Source organism: Rhynchophorus ferrugineus, unplaced genomic scaffold (genome assembly GCF_030347505.1).
Source record: "Rhynchophorus ferrugineus isolate W39M unplaced genomic scaffold, kcgeb_rfMv2 rfM11, whole genome shotgun sequence".
In the NCBI taxonomy this organism is placed as follows: Eukaryota; Metazoa; Arthropoda; class Insecta; order Coleoptera; family Curculionidae; genus Rhynchophorus; species Rhynchophorus ferrugineus.
This window is the reverse complement of record NW_027472590.1, coordinates 27599457-27607683: the sequence shown is the minus strand read 5'-3', so window position 1 is coordinate 27607683 and position 8227 is coordinate 27599457. Positions and strand designations below refer to the sequence as shown.

The following is an 8227-nucleotide window of genomic DNA, read 5'->3' as shown; positions in this document are numbered from 1 at the left end:
GGCTAATGTGTAATTAACGCAATACAGATGTAATTACTGATAACTGATATGAGTTTATACCTCATTTGTATTATTTATTGTGTATATAAATATAATAAGAAATAATGTATGAAAATATATGTAATAATAATATATGTAATTATATTTAATATAATGTGACTAGCTTAGTCGTACAAGTGTACATGAAGTCATCATATACTTCCACAAGATTCGAATGCCAACTAGACAGAAGAAAATGAGCTTCTAACTGATCTCAAAATACAAAGGAAAATATTAATTAAGTTCAACAAGTGTGAATCAAATCCCATCAAGGTTAGGTGACCAATATCAATTTTCTGGTTTCTTGTCAAATCAAATAGTTCAAATTCACCATGTTAATGGTAAGTGACACATATTTGATTAAAAAATGGCATTTTATCAAGTTTTTATAGCTTGGCATACTTGTTATGGCAAGCAGAAACTTCAAACATTTCTAATAATATTTACGCACAGACATGTATGGTATAAACCAAATGTTGCCAATAAAGTAAAAGTAACCAAACCGATATCTAGTTGAATAATTTTTAGGAATACCTAATATGTCTAAACCATGTGTAAATACATACTTTGTAAAGTACTTGATAAAGTATTGTAGTTGCAAATACTTAATGTTATTATTAAAATACCTGACAAACCTGCAGAACAAGTCGAATCTTACAAGTTTATTTCGCTGCTATCTCCAATATCAAAACTATTTCAGAAACTAATAATTAAACGTGTTAAAAATTTTGTAATAATACCGGATTTCCAGTTTGGTTTTCGAAATCACCATTCAACAATCGATCAAGTGTACAGAGTAACTGCGGCTATTGAAAAAGCGTTCGAGGAAAAGAAATACTGCCCTGCAATATTCCTTGTTGCCTCACAAGTTTTTGATCGGGTTTGGCATTTGGGATTAATCTGTAAGATGAGCAAATTGTTACCGCATAACTGTTGTCAATTGCTGGAGTCATATCTTTTCGGAAAAAAATTTAGAGTATCGCACGAAATGGCATTCTCGACATTTAAAACTATTTCGGCTGGGGTTCCACAAGGTAGCGTCTTAGGACCTCTCCTATATCTGCTCTACACTGCTGTCTTTCCAACAACAAAAGAAACACTTCTTGGAACCTTTGCTGACGACACAGTTATTATGGCAAAAGATATATCTCTGCCTAGGGCAATAGAAAAAGTGCAAGTGGCAGTCAACAAAATCTACAAATGGACGAAAGATTGGAAAATTCTACTTAATAGATCAAAATCCGTCCACGTTAATTTTGCATTGCGGCGAAATAATAAAAAATTAATTATATCACTCAATGGATGCTCGATGCCTTAAGCAGAATCAGCTAAATACCTCGGCATGCATCTTGACGGTAGATTAAATTGGAAACATCATGTTAGACAAAAGTAAAACACATTAGAACCAAAATAAAACAACTGTACTGGTTAGTCGGGATATACTCTCAGCTTGATTAAAGAGGTTGATTTATAAGATGATTTGCACTAAAAATTCAAATCAACTAGTCATCCAACGCTGTCAAAATAAGGTTCTTCGATTGATTACCAATACCTATCGCTACGTAACCAACGAAGAACTGCACGATGACCTGGAAATCAAATGGGTTTGCTAAGTTATCCTAGATTTCGCCTTGAAAGACAAAAGAAGATTACTAAGTCATACTAACGTGGAAGCAATACAACTGCTGGACAGCGTGCAGGATATCAGGAGATTGAAGGGAACCAAACCATACGAACTTATATAAAATGTATACCTTTAGCTTAAACTATAGCTATAAATTATTATAATTTTATAATGGAGGAATACATATTGATGTATTTTCTCGCTCTCGTCTTGCTTGTGAACTAATCTAAGAAAAATTGAAAAATAGCAATAAATTTGTTTATAATTAAGATTGTACCAAGCGTATCTAATAAAGATGTTGAACTTCAAAATTACAATTCGTGAATTTTATTTATCCAAATATTACATAATTTGTTACAATAGCGCTGCTTTGTAAAATGTGGCTTCATTTGTTCTGTTTATTGTGTATATAAGTCTCTAAAAATTTTATTCAATTACATAACAATTCAACTATTCAACTTGCAACAAATTAATAATTCAACTATGGAAAAATTTTGATTAGTCGTAGCAAATTCTTTGTCTTACAGTTCTCAAGTGGCGATTGTGTTATTATTGTATCCTCTTTAAAGTTATTCATTGCGTTTATTAATGTTCTTTCCAAGTATTATACTGATATTTTTACTTAATGTTCTTTAATATTCTATTAAATTTCATGGTTAATGTGTCTGGAATCACTTCAGAATACAGTCATTATTGGCGAATCGACTGTGGGCAAATTTAAGTTATTTTCCTTGATGAATTCCAGTTCAATTTTTTCGATTATTTTTTGAATAATAAAAGCGAGGCCACTTTGGACTATCTAGTTCAAATGTAGTGTTGGGAACAATCGACTGAAAGCAACTATCGTCTGTTTAGTCATTGACTACTTTTTACTATCGACTGTTTCAGTCGCTATGTTTGGTTCGACTGTGCTTACTAGTGACTGTTCTCAGTCGCTATTTTCGGTCCGACTGATTTTATTACTAATTACTATCGACTGTTTCAGTCGTTTACTTTTAGTTACTATTTTCGGTTCCACTAGTTTATTCGACTAATTTTTAACGTTCTGGCCTAGCCGCGACCTTGAAAGTAATGCGCAGAATTTATGCTTATATAGATTCATATGTAATATATGTGGTTTTATGTTTTTTTTTGTAGGATGCTTGTGAATAAATTTATATTGTAAATTTATATAGTAGCATTCTAGAACGCTAGTTTTCGAGGGCAAAAAAAATGGTAAATGATAATAGTAAGATACTTTTGACTGGCATAATGGCGTAATACTTTGGGCTGGTATAATAGGTAATTATTTTGATGGCTATAAAGAAGAGTACCACAGTTTTTATTTGTTGACGAATGGACTATCTTAACAGAATTTGTTCAACTTTTAAAGCCCATTGAAATAATGACCACCGAGTTATCTGGTGAAAGATATCCCAACGATGTCTTTAATTATACCATTCATAAGAGGACTGCGACATTCCATCAAATCCAGGATTTTAACAAGTGAATGGGCGAAAAAATTACAAAATTGTCTACTAGATGTCATCAATAAAAGACTGGCAATTTTAGAAATGAATACAATATGCGGGAAATCCACATTTTTAGATCCTAAATTTAAAAAAGGAGGATTTGGTATTGCAAATAATGCTGAGGCGATACAAAAAGTTATCACAAAAGAGGTATCTTCCATTCTAACTTCAAAAAATACAAATATAGTTCCACAACTTGAAATTCAAGACACAACTACTGACCAAGAATGTTTTGACATCTGGAGATATTTTGATTAAAAAATAGTTGAAATGAAAGAAGTAATTACTCTAAGTACTGCAGCAACTTTACAGATTAAGCGGTATTTGGAAAGGCCATTTATTGGGCATTTAGAAAACCCATTGGATTTTTGGCAAGCCCATAAAGTGATACTACTAGTCCCCTCGGAAAGAGTTTTTTTCAAAATCTGAGCAAATAATTAACGATCGAAGAAATCGTCTCACGGGAGAAAAGTTGAATATGATAATATTTCTGAACAGTAATTTAAAAATATTTCCGTTCAAAAATAAATAAAAGTTTTTTATAAAAAGGGTCTGGTAGTTACTGTTCGATCATTTTTAGGTTCGTCATGGATTAAATTTTTCAATGTTTAGGAATACGTTTACATTTTATTTAGTAGTTATGGTTATTGAACATCTTTAGTTTTTAGGTTTTGCTTAAGTTGTATTGTACTATTTATATTTATTATAGTATGTTATTTAAAAATAGCAATTAATATATTAAAACACGATAAAACATTTGTTGTGTTATTATTCCATTCCTTTTTACAAATCCACAGAACATTCAGTATAAAAGTAATCCTACTTCCTTTAAAATTATATTACTTATTACATGTTAATAGAAATTAATAATATTTTTCTCCATTTCTTTTTTAAAGTTATCACGAGAATGAATATATATACATCTCTGTCTCGCTTATACTACCATTGGAGAATATAAGCACATTTAAAATTAACTGCTCCAAGCATTTATCTCCGTCCTTTCCTATCTCACATTTTATATAGACAAGAATTCCTGCATCTTCGTCTGACATTACGAATGGAAAAAAACAGTCGAACCGTGCATTTGTCTGAAAATAGTAATTAGTAGTTTTCAGTCGATATTTCCCAACGCTGTTCAAATGTTGATATTCGGAAATTATGGTTAGGAAGCGGTAAGTGACGTCAATATTTCGTAGCGCTTCTGATATGTACTTGACTTAAAATGTCAAATTTTGAAATTTTATGTTCTTCTGTCAAGATCTTAATAATCCCACTTAATCTTTCTATGGGATATTATTATAATAAATTAATATTTTTCTGATTTTCTATTACAGTCATCTAGCATATTATGCTTTTATGAGAGAACTGATAAAAGACATATAGTCTGTTCAAAGTTATTTTGTACATACGTCATTTAAATTTGGGACATCAAAACGTCGCAATGTTGCCGCATCAACTCCAAGTTTTAGTTCAGTTTGGCTTTGACATACATCAAAATGTAATGTAAATAAAATAATTGAACAAAAATGTTATCAAATGTAACTTATTTTGGTACATCTAAAAACTACAGTTAATTATACAGCGACAATAGTTTATAGGTTAGAGTTATAACCTCCTATCCCTATTGCTTTTTTTTGCTCAATCGTTTATCTGTTCGAACTAATCAAACAGTATTGTGTCTCTTTTTAACTAGAACAAAATGGGAAAGAAAATATTGTCTGATTCTAAAACGAATTTACAAATTGCGGTAGGCAATAGATTAAACATCTCGATGACGTATGTAAAAAAATAGTTTTTGTTTTGAAGTGTTTGAAATTTGCATGAATAATAACTTACAATACATTTTTTTTGCTTCTAATAAAAATCTATATAAAAAAATAAAATAAAAATTGTTGTTTTTAGGCAGTACAACCAATAATAACGCAGTAACTGTTTTGATCATTAAATTTGTCTTGTTATTATGTCGATGAACGAAAATATCTCGGTATCTCTTTCGGCGCCCCAACCATAAACGTCTCTGTGTTCCATATTGGGGGGTGGAAAATCAAAAAACATAACAATTTCGGATGAATGCACGCGGCATCGACAATGAGGTTACATCTTCTTTTATTGCTTGATCGAAACATACTACTATAAAGGGATGGGCCGCATGGTAAAGGGTCATAAGACCTACAGATTTATATAATCAAAAGTGATTGTGCAGTATTTGGTCGCGGAGAACGTTACTGCATATATTCGCGACAGCTGGCTTCATCTCGGATTGGGGGGAGGGGAATGGGAGTAAGGAGAAATATTGTTATGTTGTGACTGTTTTTATAAACAAAAATCATTATATTTCACATATTCCACATTATATTTATTGTTGAATGAATTCATAACAAGTTGTTAATATTTAAGAAACACTATGGACATGTACATAACAATTTTAATTTTCAAATTATTTTACTACTATTGTGATGTACTTGTATCAATACACAAGCAATACGAGTGTGAGATAAAATAATAAATTAGAATTTTCTATTGAAGATGCAGTTAAGAGTAACATTAAACACTATACAAGTTCGTGTGGTTTGGTGGTTCACTTCAATATTCTGATATCCTGCGTGTTATCCAGTAGCATGTAGTTCTTCGTTGGATTACTTGTCGGTTTTATGTTTTAGTCCAACCCCCAACAGATTGCTTGATTTTGCGTGAGGAATCTGTTACGTGCTATCATAATATTTATTCAGCTGTATTTTACAGTCCACAGATACTTTGTTGATTTTGTTAACTAATATTTGTACTCGTTCTTTAGTACTACTCGCACTACATTTTTCGTAAAAAATGGTTTAAGCACTGTTCCTTTTGTTGTTAAGATAATGTCAGTGTATAGTAAACACAGGAATAATTCCAGGATACTGCTTTGTGGAACTCCAGCTGAAATTGGTTTGCTATATACAATTTTAATCTGTTATTATGTAAAGAAGCTTCTAGAACTACAAAAATCGAGGTTTACAGATCAGCGATGGTAAAAAATTGTACAGTATGGATGTTAAAAAGGAAGAATCAGAAGATATTAGAATCATGTGAGAAAGAAGCAATGTATATGGAATTAATTCAATATGTAAAAAGAGTAAAAATGGTGAGATTGTTGAGAATGGTGAGAAAAGGGAAAATAAAGCAGACTAAAAGCTAAGAAGGCATGGTTAAATGCGCTTGTTATAGATATAATAGATGTTGGTGTAGTATCAATACAAATAACTGTTAGACAATCTAAAATATGTAATAAAATCGATGATTTTGACATTTCTGTACATAAAATGTTGTTTTTTTCATTTAGAATTATTGAAATATATATCAGGATTTAAATATGTTTCAAAGATCTAAAATTGGTGATTTTGATCAAGAACTGACTATTGTTTATGACAAAGTACTAATTGGGAGGTCAAAAATAGTTAGAGGAATATGGATAATAAGAGAAATGGATTACTTACTGGATGATAATCCAGTTCAAATGCTCATTGAACTTCGGGATATTACTTTTGGATGACATGGATATTTAAGAATGGGACCAATCTACTCAATGGCCACTCATGGCAAGATGATAATAAAAATAGTCTTAAGACAATAAAAGTTGATGGAAAAAGGTAAACGTTGGAAAAACCTAAAATATGATAACTAATTAAAATATGATGTAGGAATTCATTTTGTAGACTGTGAAAGATGTATGTACACAGATATGTGTGTAATTCTTCAAAATATATATGAAGATTTGGTTAAAATGTGTGAGGAGAGAAAGAAAGTAACTGTTTTGCAGATGTGGCAAATGCATTAAGGGGAATGCAATAATTAAATCTAGTTTTATCAACAAAGATATACACATGTATTAACAGAACAAACTAAGAAGAAATACAGTGATATCAAAATGTCTTTACAAGGAAACACTGTACCGAAGAACAAAAAAACTAACCGTAAAAGTGAATAAAGCGTCTAGTGAACGCAAACTATATTACTTGTATATACAATTGATAATTAGGTGGATTATATTATATAAAAACAGTGAGTAGTTTTTTATTACAAAGATAATTTAATACAATTATTTCAGAGGAAACGGTTAGTCTGAAAAATATCGAATAGGTTTAATGGAACTTCGGGATATTACTTTTGGAGATGACATAGATATTTAAGAATGGGACCAATCTACTCAATGGCCACTCATGGCAAGATGATAATAAAAATAGTTTTAAGACAATAAAAGTTGATGGAAAAAGGTAAACGTTGGAAAAACCTAAAATATGATAACTAATTAAAATATGATGCAGGAATTCATTTTGTAGACTGTGAAAGATGTATGTACACAGATATGTGTGTAATTCTTCAAAATATATATGAAGATTTGGTTAAAATGTGTGAGGAGAGAAAGAAAGTAACTGTTTTGCAGATGTGGCAAATGCATTAAGGGGAATGCAAAAATTAAATCTAGTTTTATCAAGAAAGATATACACAGGTATTAACAGAACAAACTAAGAATAAATACAGTGATATCAAAATGTCTTTACAAGGAAACACTGTACCGAAGGACAAAAAAACTAACCGTAAAAGTGAATAAAGCGTCTAGTGAACGCAAACTATATTACTTGGATATAAAATTGATAATTAGGTGGATTATGCCTCCAGCCTTAGCTGTGTAGTTAATCGTAGTTTTAAGTCCTTAGATAATATATGCATTAGATCATTAGATATATGTATAGATTATGTATTTAAAATTATATATAGATTATATATGTTATATATATATATATATATATATATATATATATATATATATATATATATATATATATATATATATATATATTAGAATACATACAAGCACTTAATACATAAAATAGTCAGCTTTCTTTCTGACTATTGCTTGAGCGATCATGAAGAGTCAATGAACACATAACTTTTAAAATAGATAGAGATTCGCAAATATCGCCCGGTTTTACATCAGCACATTTCCTAGTACTGGACGATTCAGATGTATTTTTACAGTGGTGTTTAAGAGGTCATCGAGTCATTGTGTGCAATA

General features: G+C 30.5%; 1 long non-coding RNA gene across 1 annotated transcript; it reads left to right on the top strand.

The window, feature by feature from the left end:
* The first annotated feature begins 6673 nt into the window (after positions 1-6673).
* Positions 6674-7830, top strand: LOC143204461 (uncharacterized). The gene is made up of 3 exons (XR_013007613.1): positions 6674-6800; positions 6867-7660; positions 7716-7830. It is a non-coding gene; the product is annotated as an uncharacterized LOC143204461 (long non-coding RNA).
* Positions 7831-8227: the final 397 nt, after the last annotated feature.